This window comes from Lissotriton vulgaris, chromosome 2_1 (assembly GCF_964263255.1).
Source record: "Lissotriton vulgaris chromosome 2_1, aLisVul1.2, whole genome shotgun sequence".
Taxonomy (NCBI): Eukaryota; Metazoa; Chordata; class Amphibia; order Caudata; family Salamandridae; genus Lissotriton; species Lissotriton vulgaris.
The window spans coordinates 423,485,292-423,502,643 of record NC_141687.1 but is presented as its reverse complement, the minus strand read 5'-3'; positions in this window follow the sequence as shown (position 1 = coordinate 423,502,643).

Genomic DNA, 17,352 nt, shown 5'->3' with positions numbered 1-17,352 from the left:
CTGAATGATTACACAGTCCCCGATTGCACCTTGATCGGATTTGGACCTAACAAATGAGACCGTCATCGTCTCCCCCCTGACCTGAATGTGCTCCCGGCACAATCCCCCCATCGTATCCCTCTTGTTCTTCGCCACTAGTTCGCTTACCCGCATAGCCCCATGGAATGCTAGCGCAAATGCGGCTCGGAATAACACAGTTTCATACTGGGATGAACATGTTGCAGGGAGTACGGAGGATAACAGGGCCAACCTATCCAGACCTATCGGGTGCCTCTCATCCTCTCTGCGACCCTCAAGGCGTTGCCACCCACGTAGCGCTTTCTGCACAACGAAAGACGCTGTCGGGTCCTGGATCCCATGAGCCTTTGCCATAAAGGAAATGGCGGCCCGGTGCCTCTGGGCCGTAGCTACTGACTTGCCTGCCTGATGTAAGGAGAGCAGAAATTGTACTACAAACTCTTCCTGACCCCAAAACTCTCCCCTAGCAGTACCCAAAAAGGCCCAATAGGAACGGAACGCCCCTTCATATGCCTTCCTCGTCCTGGGTGCTAAACTCTCTCCCACAAGGTTTTGTAGTTCGGGGCACCGAGAGACCAGAGAGCTTCGGGAAAGGGTGCCGCCACCGGGTCCGCTGTGGGCAGGAAACCCCAGAAGGCCTGCATACGGAAACGAGAAAGCGCATCAGCCGCTTGGTTCATCACCCCCGGCACATGTCTTGCCCTAAACAGTACATTCAGTTGCATGCATAACAACACAATCTCCTTGAGCAGTCTCAGAATCAATCTGCATCGTGCTGCCTGATTATTGATACACTCAACCACGGTCATGTTATCAGACCAGAACACCACAGAGTGATCACGGAAACCCCCGGGCCACGTTTTCAGGGCCACCAAAATAGGAAAAAGTTCGAGAAAACCAATGTTACTCGTCAACCCGTACTCATGCCACCATGACGGCCATTTTTGAGCCGACCATTGTGTACCAAATATGGCACCAAAACCTATACTCCCGCCGAATCTGTCCAAAGGCCCAGCTCCTCGGAGGACACCGCTGGTTTGTTCCAGACAATTCGACCATTGAAATCCGCCAGAAATGCCAACCAAATGCGCATGTCCTGGCGAACCTCTGCCGAGAGTCTCGTGCGGTGATGTCCTTCCTTCAGGCCGACCATGGCTTGTGCAATCGAACGGGAAAAGGGGCGCGCCATTGGTATCACTCTTAGGGCAAAATTCAACTGACCCACCACCTGTTGCAATTGATGCAGGTTTACTTTTGTCGCACGAATACATGTCTCAAGGGATAACCTAAATTTCAACACTTTTTCCTTGGGTAATCGAAAACAACCTTCCACCGAGTCGAGCTCGATCCCCAGAAACTCGATCAAGGTCGAGGGCCCCACAGTCTTACCTGGCGCCAATGGCACACCAAATCGATTCATTAAGACACAAAATTCCTGTAAAGCCTGTCCACACTCAGAATCCCCGGCTGCCCCCAAAAACAGAAAGTCATCGAGATAGTGCATAACATGTTGAAAACCTGTCTTCTTTGTGAATACCCACTGTAGAAAACAACTGAACTTCTCGAAATAGGCACATGAAATCGAGCACCCCATTGGCATACATCTATCCATGTAATAGCGACCCTGAAACCTGAAACCAAGAAGACGCTGATCGTCTGGGTGTACCGGGAGCAACCGGAACGCTGACTCGATGTTTGATTTCGCCATCAGCGCCCCGGGCCCCAGGCGATTCAACATGGCTACGGCCTCATCGAAAGATGCATACCGCACTGAACACACTTCCGGGTCTATCGCGTCATTCACGGAAAGACCACGTGGGGCTGACAAGTTATGTATCAGCCGAAACTCACCCGGGTCCTTCTTGGGGACCACCCCTAGAGGAGAACAAACAAAGTTAACAACCGGTGGCAAATCGAATGGGCCGGCGACGCGACCTCGAGTCACCTCCTTCCCAATTTTTACCTGTACCACCGCTGTGTGCTGCAAGACCGACAGTTGGTTCTTACAATTTGCTACACCCTGAAAATCCCCCACTGGGATGCGGAAACCATATGAAAACCCGTTTCGTAACACCCCAGCGGAAGCATGATCCGGGTATTCGTTGAGCCAAGGAATCATTGCCATGGTATCAATCGGGGTAGGTAAAGGCGCCCCTCGGACTAAATCAGACCTGTTTGGCGCCTCCCTTACCACCGTTATCACCCGTTTTGGCTCTGCACATGGACTCAGGATGGGATGACTGCCCACACCCCCCACACTCATGTCTGAATTTGCATGACCCCTGGGGCCTCGTACATTTCCCTCTGTTAAAATTCCAACAGATCCCCCTTTTCCCTGTGTTGCCACTCGGTTTCGAGTGGTACTCATTACCTGCACCCGTCCGAAAGGGCGTCCCAGAGTTTTGGCGGGAAGATTCTCCTCCGTTACTCCCCACCAATGGTACCTTCAACATTCCTGTACTTTCCATTTTTTGCCATGACACGGAGTCGTAACAATCCCAAGTCAACAATGGGTTGTGTTCCTTAGCTTTCCTAAACAGATTGTCATAGCAGAACCACTGATTGCCCCCATATGCCACAAAATACTCCATAATACGTGACTGATAAATGGGTAACTCAGTCAGCAACTCGGGCCTGCGCTCGCCCATGATGGAGGTAAATATGCCCCACGCTCTGCCCCGAGTACCAATGTTCTCGTCGACCTTAAAGGCGGCCATTTTTGCGCGCCAAACACTCGGATGCATGAGCTCCTTTTGGCTCTTCACATGCTCTATCTCGTAATGGTCGGTAAGCAATGAAAACATGTTTACATACTTATCTGCCCAAATCAATTCCTTAATTTCTAGTGGGACATGCTGGGCAATCTTCTCCCTTCGAGAAGGTACAGACCCCTCCCCCGCAATCGGCAATGGCCGCTTACCTGAAGTAGACCCCGTGCTTGTCGCCGAACTTGGGCCTGCTGTACTTCCAGCCGCCGGACCCTGTGGGGGAACAGAAGATGTTGGCTTCGCAGCCTCCCTAGATTCCCGCAGTTGCCTCATTACTGCCCGGGCGTCGTCAGCAGTGGCGCCCTCGCTATCTTTTCCCAACCACGCTGCCAATTGTGCCGCCAACTCGGGGGGCATATCCTCCCTGTTCACGGGGGTGACCACCACAGGAATTGGATTCCCCTCTTTCGGCACCGGGATTAGCTCCTCAAGTGGGTTATCGGGAACCGGGGTGTCTCCCCCAAGTGTTCCCCTTCTGGGCTTCTTGCTTTTCCCACCGGGGACTGCTTCCTGCAAAGGCCGTTTCGGTCCTCCCGCCCCGTCCTTAGCCTCCACCTTCTTCTTCAGATCGGCTATCTCCTTCATGAGCATGCGGAGCATCTGCTCGGTACCGACCCGCTTTCCGACTTTCTTGGGCATTCTCAGACGGGATATCTGTAAGACAAAAGAAAGATTACAACGCTCAAAATTGGCTCTTCGTTCCGTCTCGAGCTCACGTGCAGCGGGAAGGTGCAGCTTCAGAGCACAGGAACAAGAGGATGCTTTCTTGGCTTCCGCTCCTTTTATCCGTCTTCAGGGCGGGCGTAAACCCGCCCCCGCCTGCCTCCGAGGGCGTGGCCGGCCGCGTCGGTGTCTAGGCCAGCCCACTCTAGGGCGGGAAAAAGGCGCGCCCCGGCTACGCCGCTTCGGGCATACCAGCCGAGACTCGCCTCCCGCCCAAGATGGCTTCCCGGGGGGATCGTGGTACTCCACCATACGTTCGGGGGGACCGAATGGTCGCCACTTTCCATTCAGAACTTTTGTTAAGAAGCAAAACAGCAAAAAAGTGACCTCTTTTTTTGTTAAACATGTGCAGAATCACATTTCTGTTTATTTTCTGATTCTACGTTTAACCCCTGAAAAACGGGCTACACAGGGGCAGTGTGGTGTAAAGATGATTAAGGACAAATATTAGTTTCTTCTGCAGCTGGCTCGAGATGGACAAAGTTATTTTTAATAACCAGTTTTTGCTTACCTCGTTTTTACGTTCAAGAAATATTGCACTCTTGTTCGGTGTGCAGAATGGCATATTGTTTGTTGTCTCTATGTATGTATGCCAGATTATGTAGTGTGAATCTAATTTTAAAACAACTGACCGCTCTACTGAGAAGGGGATTCAGGGTCCAGGTGGTGGTAAATTGAGATCAGGGCAGGGTGGAGGAATAAGGGGGCATAGATGTTCAGCAGGGAGACAAGGGGCTGATAGTTAACTAGAGTTTTCTGAGAGGAGGGCCGGGATGATGGTTTCCGAGGAGGCAGGATCAACTAAGATTACACTTTGATAAAATATTGCAAGCTTTATTCTGGAATTCATGTTGGCAATCAAGCAGCAAGCCTAAATGGTGAAACGTACTGACAGATATGCCTGAATACAGCTCTATGCTGTTTTCAGCAACCTAGGATTCATCCTCGACTCCTCCCTCTCCATGTCTAAGCAGGTCAACGCCGTCTCCTCCTCCTGCTACAACACCCTCTGCATGCTCCGCAGGATCTACAAGTGGATCCCGACCGAAACAAGAAGAACGGAGACACAGGCCCTCGTCAGCACCAGACTGGACTACGGCAATGCACTCTACGCAGGAATCCCAGCCAAAAACCAACGACGACTACAACGCATCCAAAACGCCTCCGGCCGACTGATCGTCAACGTTCCCCACCGCAGCCACATCACCCCCCACCTGAGAGACCTACACTGGCTCCCCGTCGACAAGAGGATCACATTCAAGCTCCGCACCCATGCACACAAAGCACTCCACAACGCTGGACCAGCCTACCTGAACAGCAGACTCTGCTTCTACACCCCCACCCGCCAGCTCCGCTCCGCCAGACTCGCCCTCGCCGCTGTCCCCCGCATCCAACGAACGACCTCCAGCGGCAGATCCTTCTCCTACCTCGCCACCAAGACCTGGAACACCCTCCCTACCCACATACAGCAGACCCAAGACTTACTCGCCTTCAGAAGACTCCTCAAGACCTGGCTCTTCGAGCAGTAGCAGCACCCCCCCTCCCCATACCGCCTTGAGACCCTCACGGGTAAGTAGCACGATTTACAAGTACTCTGATTGATTGATTGAATGATATGCCCTGGTGCACGGTGAGCGGGAGAGAACAGCCATTTCTTGAGTGGAATCTGGTTTGAAGTGTTGTCACACACTACTGAAAACTGCTGTAAAATACTACTTATGTGTAAGCGCAATCATTAAAACTTTTGCTTCATCATAGAAATTCTTACTCTTTTATCGTGTTATAAGGCTTGATGATTAAGGTGTACGTGCTCTTATAACAACCCAGTGCAATGATTCTAAGCTGTTTCTGTATAAAACTCCATCAAATGGGATTGACGAAAACCTGAGAAGGGTCACTGTGGTCACAGTAAGTGGAAAGAGAACTGGGTGAGATACCTGGGAAACCTGCTGCTTTGTGTGATGCTGGTGAGCATGTTCAGGCTTCTTTCAGGATCGTGTAGGAAGTTTGCCCATTATTTAGATAATAACTTCAAGAACAAAGTTTATTGTGTCTGCATCACAAAGGCTCGCTCTAAATGCTTTTGGAAGCTTCTTGCCCGATATGTTAGTGCCATGGAGATGTTGACAGAGTTAATGATGTGCTGCCTTCTTGGCTATTTGTACATATCATCATGCGGCAAGGAGCTCGGCGGTGGATCAGCATAAAAATACAATGAATATGAACCAGTAGTTCAACCACTGACTGATCCAAATGAATGCAAAAAGAGCAGATGATAGAGGGAATGATGAACAAATCAACATTCACCTCAGTCACAGATCTGGGTTAAATCCATCTTTTTTTTTGCCCCATACCATTCCAGTTTGCACCCAGCAATATGCAAATCAGCCTGGACCCTGCTCCCCATGGGAACAATCCAGCCCGAACTGCCGGGCCAGGTCATGCTTGGCATCCTTGGACAGGTTTCAGGGTCTTGGTCCTCATCAGCCAGGATAGCTTGAATCATAGCGAGCCCGGGACCCACCCTTAGGGTGACAAATGCAAAAACAACAGATGATGGACGGAATGCAGACCAAATCAAATATTCACCCCCCAGTCACAGATTTGGATTCAATTCATTGTTGTTTTGCTCGCCAGTTTTGCCCAGCTATATGCAAATCATTATTGCCCTGCTCCCACTGGGAATAGTCCAGCCCAACTGCCAAACTAATGGCCACAAAGTCTTCCTTCAGTCAGATGTTGATTGGGCGGCACTACTTAAACACCATGGGGGTCATTAGGTTGGCGGGCGGACAAAGTCCGCCCGCCATCCTTTCGGGGTATGGGACCGCCTGTCAATGCTGCGGAGGTCCCGTGCCTGCTATTAGGATGCTCCCGCCACAGTGGCGGGCGCATCCTGCATTCCTGGAATTGTGGCGGGCGGTGCACTCAGCACCACCCGCCACAATGCCAGGAAGGCATGGCGTGCACTTCCCTGCACAACATGGCAGGCACCGCGCAGTGCCTGCCATGTTGTGCAGGGAACTGTAGGGGGGTACCATAGGTCCCCCATTGTGCCCCCCGCCTCCACCTCAATCCCACGGGCCCACAATGGCGAGAACCGCCTGCCTTTGCGTGGGTGCAACGCCACCATGGAAAGGCAAAACCCAGCAGACATGCTAATATGGATGGCGGTGTCTCCCAGACACTGCCACCATGTTAGCTGCTTTTCCGCCCGGTCGACTCTGCGACCGGGCGAAAAACTGGCAGACGGTCTTTCCATCCACCGGGGTCTCCCCCGCCATGATAATGTGGCGGGGGGTAAATGGAGAGCGGGCAGATCGCCACCGCCATACGGGCGGTCCTGCCCGCAATACTAATGGACCCCAAAGTTTGCCTCCAATGTGGGATCCAATTCACCAGCTTCTGAGCTGCATTTGAAGATATTAGAAGAACAGAAATAGCACACTCTGGCAGCGCATTTGTCTCTATCAACTGAAGTGACTCTAACCACATGGATACAGCAGTCTCTGACCGCACAGACACGGGAGTCTCTGGCTGCCACACCGAGGACCAGACGACGGTCTCTGGAGCCGCGCAGTCTGGGCTAACCAGACTCTCAATTACCAACTGCACTTTCGCTGACTGGTTATCCGTTGAACTAATGCAGTCAGCGAAAAGTACTTCTTTGCTGACACCACATCCTGCCCTTCTGCTCTTTCTTGAAAGTAAGCGGAATATTAGCATGTTAAACAGGGCCTCCAAGCACCTGTGACTAACTAGGCTGCTGTGCTAAGCGCTATCTCTCAAAAGGAACCAGGCACTTCACGGCACAGGCAGCAGACTGTGGGTTGAAGGTGAAGGAGCCACTGTACGACTCTACACATGGCGTAAACATAATGCATTTGTGGAATACTTCACAATACCATCTTTGCAGGCGATGCTGAGCCAGAACACAACCGACACAGAGGTGAAGCAGGAACACATTAATGTGACCGCAGTAAAGTAGACGTGGCAAAATTACCGGGGGCTGACTGAGATCCAGAACAGGCTTTTATGAAAGTAATTGCAACCGATCCTCATTTGGCAGTGATGCAGTATTAAATTATTATTTATTTCTAGCAGTCTCTAAAGATAGATTGAGAACACATGCAGTTTATTTTTACACGGAGCGATGGAGATCTGTGTAGCTCTTAAAAGTTGATTTTTGCGAATTTCAAATCGCGTCTAGAATTCCTTAAAGAGAAAACTATGATGTATTTATAAATGTTGCATGTTTTTTTAGTTGTTTTTTTACTAAAGAGATGTAATGAAAATGTTGTTCTTTGATAGTTCCTTCTCTTTTGGTAAAATCAAGTCCTCGTTGGTTTACTCAAGCACACACACACACACCCCACAACAACACACACTCATTTTAGAGTGCTTGTGCATTTAAATCAAATTGTGAATCAAAAGTAGTGTGCAGAGCAGTTAATCTACACTTGAATTCACATACGAGTATACTGACATGCAGCTAGTACAAATGAAACAAATTTGCTATGACATGTTAAAGTGTGTTTTCTGGCTTGGGCTAATTAGGCCTCAGGCTTCAAATACATTTTTAATTAAGATGGATGTCATAAAAGTTATGTTTATTCTCTTTTTATATTTAGGGTCGACACTACATTTTGAAAGATGGGTCCTGTTTATTTCTAATTCACACTGTTCTCGAAGAGCCTGCTTAGAAGAGAATCCTTTTGCAACATTTACCAAGGCCTTTTGTTGGCACGGGGAATTGCATTCAATTGAAATGGTTCACTTTTGTTTATGTAACTTGTTGGTCCTGGCACCTATGGGTGAAACTAGGTCATTTTCATATTCATGTAGTGGGTTAGTGCTAAGGATATTAGGCTGTCTGTTATTTAAAATTGTAAATTTGTGATTTTCTGTGGGTGATGGCCCTTACAGAATTTGTATTTTCCTATGCAAGAAAACTGTATATGAACCCTAGTATTTGGGGGATGGGGTGAGTGTCAGAAGACTTTCCCTTGTCGCTAGGGATGCTGCCTGATTTTTTACTGTCTTTTCTGCACATTTGAGATGAAGGGGCTTATTTACAAGCCCTTTGCACCGTCAGTGCATCATTTCTTGTGGCACACCGGTGGCTTTTGTTTGCACCCCATTTACAAAGGGAGGCATATTATGAGAGATCTCCATCAGAATGGTTCTGCGCCAGAGCCTACTGTGCCACATAAGTTTTAATTTATGCAAGGAAGGCATTTCAGAGTAAGTTTTGCTGCAAATCTGACGCAGGGATTTTCAAATGTATCTTGTGAAATGACGCATCCACAGAAAGTGTGGCACAGATTTCCCAATACTCAAAATGACTGCTCCTCCTAAACCCATGCTTGGGAAATGACTCATCGGCTGTTGCAATAAAAGAGAAGCCTGACAGAACAGTTTGGCAACCACACTGACAAAATGGACCTTCTCATATTTCAGCTGGGAGTTGGACTGAGAAGACTACTACCACCACCAGCCCAACCACCCACATCTCCCCATCTTCACCACCGCAAAGGCAGTGCATGAGAAGGGAGAGCATCTAAAGGCGGGGGACTACCCTCATTGGGCTCAGGGAGGAAGAAGTCTTAACATTACCACCTAAGGAGGGAATCTGTTTTGCAATTGCTTCATCAGCTTACACAACAGCTCCTACCACCAACTGCCAGGGTCACCAACACCCCACTTTAAGCCAAGCTCATGGCAGTATTACACAGGCTGGCATCTGGGTAATTCAAGACAAAAGCAGCATGAGTGGCAGGTATATCTCAGGCATCATTCTCAAGCTTCCTAACATCTGTCCAGGATGCCATCATCTGCCTCACACCACAGTACAGCCACTTTCCAAACACCCAATTACTGCAGCTGGAGACCAAACAAGGCTTTAATGCCTTTGCACACTTCCCACATGTTCTGGGTGCTATGGACTGCATGCATGTGAAACAGGTTCCTCCTGCGGCAACAGCCCATCTCTACCACAACAGGAAACACATCCACTCCATCAATGTCTAAGCCATCGTGGTCCATCAGCGCCTCTTTACAAACGTGCTGGCCCAATACCATGGGAGTGTATATGTTGCATACATTTTCCGCAACTGCATCATAAATGACTGCTTCCAGAATGGACAATATGGCAATGGTCTACTTCTAGGTAATCAACATCACAATTCCCTACACACCCACAAACAGCTAGAATGGTTGACATCTTACACATCTCCGGGGCACATGTACAAGGAAATGACAGAGGGCAGAACTGTGGCAGATTTTGCAGCACAATGCTCTGCCTTTTCTACAATGCAGTGATGCGCCACATTTACAAATATATGGCGCACACCTGTGATTGACCTAGTCCTGGATCTAAAAATAGCTGCCTAATGGCAATTCAGACAACATTGTGCCATAGTGCAAGGGTGCCTACGTTTCAGGGAATGATTGTTTATGGGCAAGAAGGGAAACGTTACTGCCCATAAAAAATCAATAATTGCATTTTGCTCTTCTTATGAGCTAAGAAGTGCGTCACAAAATGCAGTGTAGCATCACTGTGTGCAGGGGAGTGGTGACATGGGGGCTGTATGGGGGCCACAGCCCACTCCAATGGTTTGTCATGCATGTGATGTATCCCAACACAGTCAGCTGTGTGTCAACAATGGACGTATGCTTTTATCAGTGTAAGGTATGTTAGGCATGTCACCACCAACATAAGGGCCAACTACTAACCATAGATCTGATACCCAAAAGGATAATACACACATCCAGTGTGAGCAGACAACATACAGGGGACAGGTCCAATGACCAGAAATCATTCACTGAAAAGTATACGGTCAACTTTGCGATCAGCATTTTGCCAATAATGTGTCATCCCTTATCCAGCATTTTACATGACACAAAGCAATGGAAGAGACATGTGTCAAACAATGTACAACTGCATGTCTAACACATCAGGTGAATATTCCAGAAGTAATGTGTATGAGGATGTCAGCAAACATACACACACAATGGCCTGTATGGGCTACTGTGTAAACTGTTCTCCTTCTAACGTACAGTTGACCAAGGATATGGCCTCCAGACTTGGGTAATAACCCCACATTGACACCTCTGATGGACCCAGAAAAAGTCTACAACAAGGCACACAGCCGAACACGGAACATAATCAAGAGAAGCTTTGGCCTGCTCAAGGGCCAATTCAGGTGTCTGTACATATCCGGGGCAGATTGTTCTACTGACCCAAAATAGTTTACAAAATGACCCTTGTGTGTGTCATACTGCACAACATATGTGTGAACACCAATGTACCCTAAGACAATGAACAACAACCCCTGACCCAATGGAGGATGATAAAGAGGATGAGGAAGCCAATGGCAGTGATATCAACAACACTGCTCCAGGGATTTATCTACGCACACACAAAGTGCAACTATCTTTTACATGAACCACATATCTGTAAATGACCCACCAACCAACACACCACTAAGGTCCTAAAATAAATAATATCTCTACAATTATAAGTCGTAATGTGTTTTTTGTGACCAGGCCATGAGACATCAACTGCATACCATGTCAAATGCTAGGAATTGCCTACAAGAACAGGTTTTGACATTGGAAGGTGTTACTTTGTATTCAACTATGTACAGTTCATTGTAATGGGATGTGTCACATAAGTGACTAGCACATATCCTCGGCAATGTGTCATGAATAACTATACCTTAGATTCAGTTGTGACACATGTGAAGGAAATTTGATTTTTCCAATTCCTTACATGACTTTTGTGTCTCAAAACTGACTTTTGCAGAGTAACCATGACGTGTGAAGGAAAGATAATTTTCCAATGCCTTGCGTGACTTTTGTGTCACAAAACTGACTTTTGTAGAGTAAACATGACACTTGTGAAGGAAAGGTAATTATTACAATGGATTACGTGATGCTTCATTTTGGAAAGCCATACGTCATCCAAAAAGTCACACATGCACTGGCTAAGCAACGAAATAGGAGAAACCGGGACGCATCAGTGTCAAGTGAGTTGGACATAAAACTATGATCTAAATTGTCATATCTCCTTTTTTCAGACGTTGTGTCATAAACACATGATGGGTAGGCAGTGAAAATGTCACTTGCATTGAAAATGTGTTACTTTCACACAAGAAATGATGCAATGGCTCAGCCATGCGTCAAATCAGGAAGAACAAAGGTCCCGATTATGATGGCGAGCGGACTTTATCCGCCCACCAACGTAACTGAAAATGGGACCGACCGCCACAGGTGCAGCGGTCCCGGGGGGCCAATTAGGATGCCACCGCCACACAGGTGGTCACATTTCACATCTTTTGCATTGCGCCGGGCGGTGCTATAAGCAGCACCCGCCGCAATGTAAAATTTGCATGTTTTGTATTGGCATGCACAAGGTAAGCGTCACCGTGAGGTGCCTGCAACCTTGTGCATGCCAATGTAGGGGAGTAAGTGCAGCCACCCACCCCCCCAAACTCCCTGGAGCCCCACAATGGGCCCCCATAGCCATTTACCATATGCCTTTCCATGGCAGAGGCATCATAATATGGATGGTAGGCACCGCCACCATATTGTGTGCATTTTCTGCCCAGCCGGCAATCTAATCGGCAGAAAAGCGGTGGGCGGTCTTTCCATCCGCCGCTGTACCCTGTCAATATAATATGGCGGGGGTAAATGGCATGTGGGCGGGGAAAGATGTCAGGCTTTAAAGCCTACTGTATTGTGCTTCATGAAATATCTACATCATATCTCAGAGGTCAAATATGTTTGCTGAAACGTGGATTTAGGAGTTGACAAACAGATTTTACATGTCAAAATGTCCCATGTTTAAACAACAATTTGTCTGGATGGATGACTAGGCTGTGTCACTACTTGGCTACATATCTGATTGAGTGTAGGAGTACAACTTTAGCAGTGCCATGAGATGTTTAAGTAAATGTGCCACGATGTGACAACCTGTTTTATTACCTCAATGGCTCTTGAAATGTGTTTGTAAGTGGCTGAACAAATAACTTACTGCCTGTGTCAGAGGATAGAAGGGTATATACCTGTGTCTGCAACTGCCTTCGATACTACTGTAAACAGAAAGTGTTCCTAAGTATGTGACTTAACCTGTAAGTGCTTCTCTAACTATGTGACTGGGTGAGATAGAGAGGCTCTTTGCTTTTATGCACTTGTATTCCAGTTGCTTTATAAGTCGCATACTCTATGTAGTACTTGGCATAGAAGCCTGCAAGTACACAAGTAACATTTGTATCTCAAAAGACCATCTCTCATCTTTTAAACACAGAGCACCATGCTTTATAGCCTACCTAGAGTGTATCTCAGAGCTGACCTGTGTGCACTTAACGTGCCTTTAGACTTGACAAACAGCTTTTACATGCCAAGTGAAGCTACAAGTGAGATTGTACAGACAAGGTCTCTACTAATAGGCCTGACCTGTGGTTAAAGGAGTATTTTTCTGCATGGGTGATGAGATTGTGTCACTACTTGCCGACATATCTGATAGAGTGTAGAAAACCACCCACCTGTAGCAATACCATGAGATGTTTAAGTGAATGTGCATGCCCGTTTTAGTACCTGTATGACTCTCTAAATGTGTATGTAAGTAGCTGAACAAATAACGTAGTGCCTGTGTCAGAGAATACAGGCGTGTGTACCTGTGTCTGTAACTGCCTTCCATATTACTACATTGAATTGAAAGAATATTTCTATAGCGCCTAACTACCCGGAGGCCTCGTAGCGCTTACAGGAAAGAAAGCAGAGCGCAGACAAGTTCTCATCTTAAAAGGATATTCCAAACAGGTGCGTTTTTAGGAGCTTACGGAGGAAATCAAATTGCGGTTCTCCCGCACAGCTTGAGGAAGAGAGTTCCACAATTTGGCCGCAGTGCATGAGAACCAACGTCCTCCCCATCTTGACTTCCTGATTTTTTTAGTGGTGGCAAGGTGTAAGGTGCTGGAGCGAAGGGATCTCGGCGGCAGGTAAGGCGTTAGCAGAGAATGGAGGATGGCCGGGCCCGTTTTCCACATGGCTTTATGAGCCATGTACATAGCCTTAAATTGTATCCTGGCAGCCACAGGTAGCCAGTGAAGCTGTCGGAGGGCAGGCCTTCCTGATTGTCTCCTGGGGACCTGCATGAGCATCCTTGCTGCGCTATTCTGGACTACTTGCAGTTTATTTAGTGTGGCCAGCGGGGCTCCTAAATACAGCACGTTACACATAGTCCAGCCGAGACAGTATCAAGGCCTGGACCATTATTCTACGCTCTTCAAACGGGAGGAGGGGAATAATTTTGCAGAGCATTCTTAACAACCCGTAGCAGGTAGATGAAAGCACCATAGCCTGGTGTCCGAAGTTGAGGGAGTTGTCTAGCCATACGCCTAGGCTTTTTATGTGGGGCTTTGGAGATGGAGAAGGGCCTAGACATTACGGCCACATGGGGACGGACATGGAAGGGGAGGAGTTACCCAATAGCATAATCTCTGTCTTGTCTCGGTTCAGACGGAGATAGGAGTACTCCATCCAGTTGGCCACTGCTTCAAGGCAGGGAGCCAGCATGCAAGACGATCCCTTGTTGTGGCAAAGAGATACCACTAACTGGGTATCGTCTGCATAGCTGACAATCTTAATGCCAAATGGATGGATGATTCTCACCAGTGACCTCATGAACACATTAAAGAGCGTCAGACTTATGGCCGAAACCTGTGGTACCCCGCAATCCAGAGACAGATTGGAAGAAGCCACGTCCCACTCAAAGACTTGGAAGCGGCGGTTGCTAAGGAAGGAGGAAAACCAGGCCAGTGCAGCGCCCGACACCCCGACACTCTTGAGTCGGCCGGTCAAGATGGTGTGATTGACTGTGTCGAACTCTGCACTTAGATCTAAAAGAATAATGGCGGCCCTTCCACCCTCATCCACCAGCTTCCTTGCCTCTTCGGTCACCAACAGCAGCGTGGTCTCCGTCCCATGAATTGGACGGAAGCCAGTCTGCGTGACATCTAGCAAACTGTTGGATTCTAGATGCTCAACCAAGATGTTATTTATATCTTTCTCCAGCAGTTTGCTCAGCCAAGGCAGAAGTGAGATTGGGCGGTGGTTAGAGAGTATGGACGGATCTAGACTGGGCTTTTTAAGTAGTGCTTTGACCATCGCGCGTTTCCACATAGGGGGAACAGTGCAAGTTGAAATGGAACGTGTTTCTGAGTATGTGTCTGAATCTATCAGTCCTTCTCTAGCAGTGTGACTGGGTGAGAGGGAGGCTCTATGCTTTTATGAACATGTATGTCAGTTGCTTTATTGGTGGTATACTCTATGTGGTACTTGGCATAAATTCTCACAACTACACAAGTAACTCCTAAACACCAAGCACCATGCTGTATTGCCTACCTATAATGTATCTCAAAGTTGACATGGGTGTACTAAAACGTGCATTTGGCTCTGGACAAACAGCTTTTACATGCCGTCCGAAGCTGCAAGTGAGAGTGCACAGACAGGGTCTTCCCTAGTAGGTCTGACCCATGCTTAAAGGCCTATTTGTCTGGATAGGTGACGGGATTGTGTCACTCCTTGCCTACATATGTGAGTGAGTGTAGTGGCACAACAATAGCAGTGCCATGAGATGTTTACATAAATGTGCCGGTATTTGACTCCGTGCTTTAGTACCTCTATGGCTCTCTAAATATGTATGTAAGTAGTGAAATAAACACCTCTGTGCCTATGTTAGGGAATACAGGAGTGTGTAGGTGGGTCTGCAACTTCTTTTGATACTGCTGCATATGGATAGTGTTTCTGAGTATGTGTCTGAACCTATCAGTCCTTCTCTGGCTGTTTGACTGGGTGAGAGAGAGACTTTTCGCTTTTATGAACAACTATGTCTGTTGTTTTATGAGTGCATACTCTATGTAATACTTGGCATGGAGGCCTGTAAGTGCACAAGGAACTTTCTGAACTCAAAAGGACACCTGTCACCTTTTAAACACAGAGCACCATGCCTTATAGCCCACCTACAGTGTATCTCAAAGAGACTTTTGTGCACTAAAATTTGGCACTTGAAAAACATCTTTTTTACATGCCAAGTAAAGCTGTAAGTGACACTGCATGGACAGGATCTTCTACAGTAGGCCTGACCCATGTTTCAAGGACTATTTGTCTGGATAGGTGATGAGATTGTGTTACTACTTCCCTACATATCTGAGTGAAGGTAGGAGTACACTTTTAGCAGGGCCATGAGATGTTTAAGTAAATGCGCTGGGATGTGACTCTGTTTTAGTACCTACATAGCTCTCTAAATGTGTATGTAAGTAGCTGAACAAATACCTCAGTGCCTGTGTTAGGGAATAAAGGGGTATATAGGAGTGTATGCAACTATCTTTGATACTGCTGCATCCAGAAGGTGTTTCTGAGAATGTGTCTGAATCTTTAAGTCCTCCTCTAGCTGTTTGACTAGGTGAGCGAGTGACTCTGTTTTTATAAAAATGTATTTCAGTTGCTCTATGGGTGCATATTCTATGTAGTACTTTGCATAGAGGCATGGAGGCGCACAAGTAACTTTTTTAACTCAAAAGGACACCTCTCATCTTTTAAACACAAACCACCATGCTTTATAGCCTACCTACAGAGTATCTCCGAGGTGACCTGTGTGTACTAAAATGTACATTTGACACTTGACAAATAGCTTTTACATGCCAAGTGAAGTTGCAAGTGAGACTGCACAGACAGGGTCTTTACTAGTAAGCCTGACCCATGTTTAAAGGGCTAAGGGCCAGATGTAGGTAAATCTAATTTACCAACTCTTATATACCGTATCATACCGATGCGGTATTTATGAATCAGTAAATTAGAAGGAGGGAGACGTAGGTCATTATTTATTATGAATTACCGATTCTGTAACATTCGGTATTTATCGATTAGGTAAATACGGAATCGGTATTCCCCATTGATTCCTATGGGCTTTGGAGCCCATAGGAATCAATGGGAAATACTGCGGTAAAAACCGATACCAGCAAGGGTGCAGGGGGTGTCACTTTGACACCCTCTAGCACCCCAAGTGCAGGCTTGTGTGTCATGTGGCACACATACATGCCCTAAGGGCATGTCTGTGCGTCACATGTCACAGGTGTGATATATATGTATATATACATATATATATATTACCTACTGGCGGTCGCCAGTAGGTATATATAGTTAGGATTTTTTTGAATAGGGATTTCTAAGAAAATTCTATGTTGAATAACTTTGGCGTTGATGGACGGAATTGGCTAAAATTTCAGGGAAATGGCACATTTTGTTTCTGAGCGTCCCCTGAAAGTTTGGGGGGGGGTTTCGTCAAGCGGGGGCCGAGAAAAAAGGGGGGTCCCAAAACGTGTTTTTAACATTGAGTTTTCCATAGGGCGGTTAGACTCACTTTTAGCTCGAACGGCTGAATGGATTTCTATGAAACTTGGCAAAATTGTAGAGACTGTTTGCCCAATGTGCCTTTGCTAGGTCTCAAGATATGTGCTCCAGTGGATTTTGAGAAATTAACTTTCAAAAAAATATATATATCTGTGACAGCGTCCCGGTTAGCGCCCCGGTTCGCGTACCAGACGCGTAACGGAACTTCGCGAGGAGAAGCGGATTGGCTCTCCGGTGACTCTCAACATTCTAAACAGTCCGGAGCGGCCGCCATCTTGTCTCTCGGTAGGATCGAGAGACAAGAGGTGGAAATAAACGAAGGGGGAAATGAATGAAAGGGGCAAGGTAGACCCCTCCTGACCCCCTAGGATTGATGTGGGGGCTATTAAAGGGCACCGCGGGGCAAAAAAAGAAAATAAATTTTTTT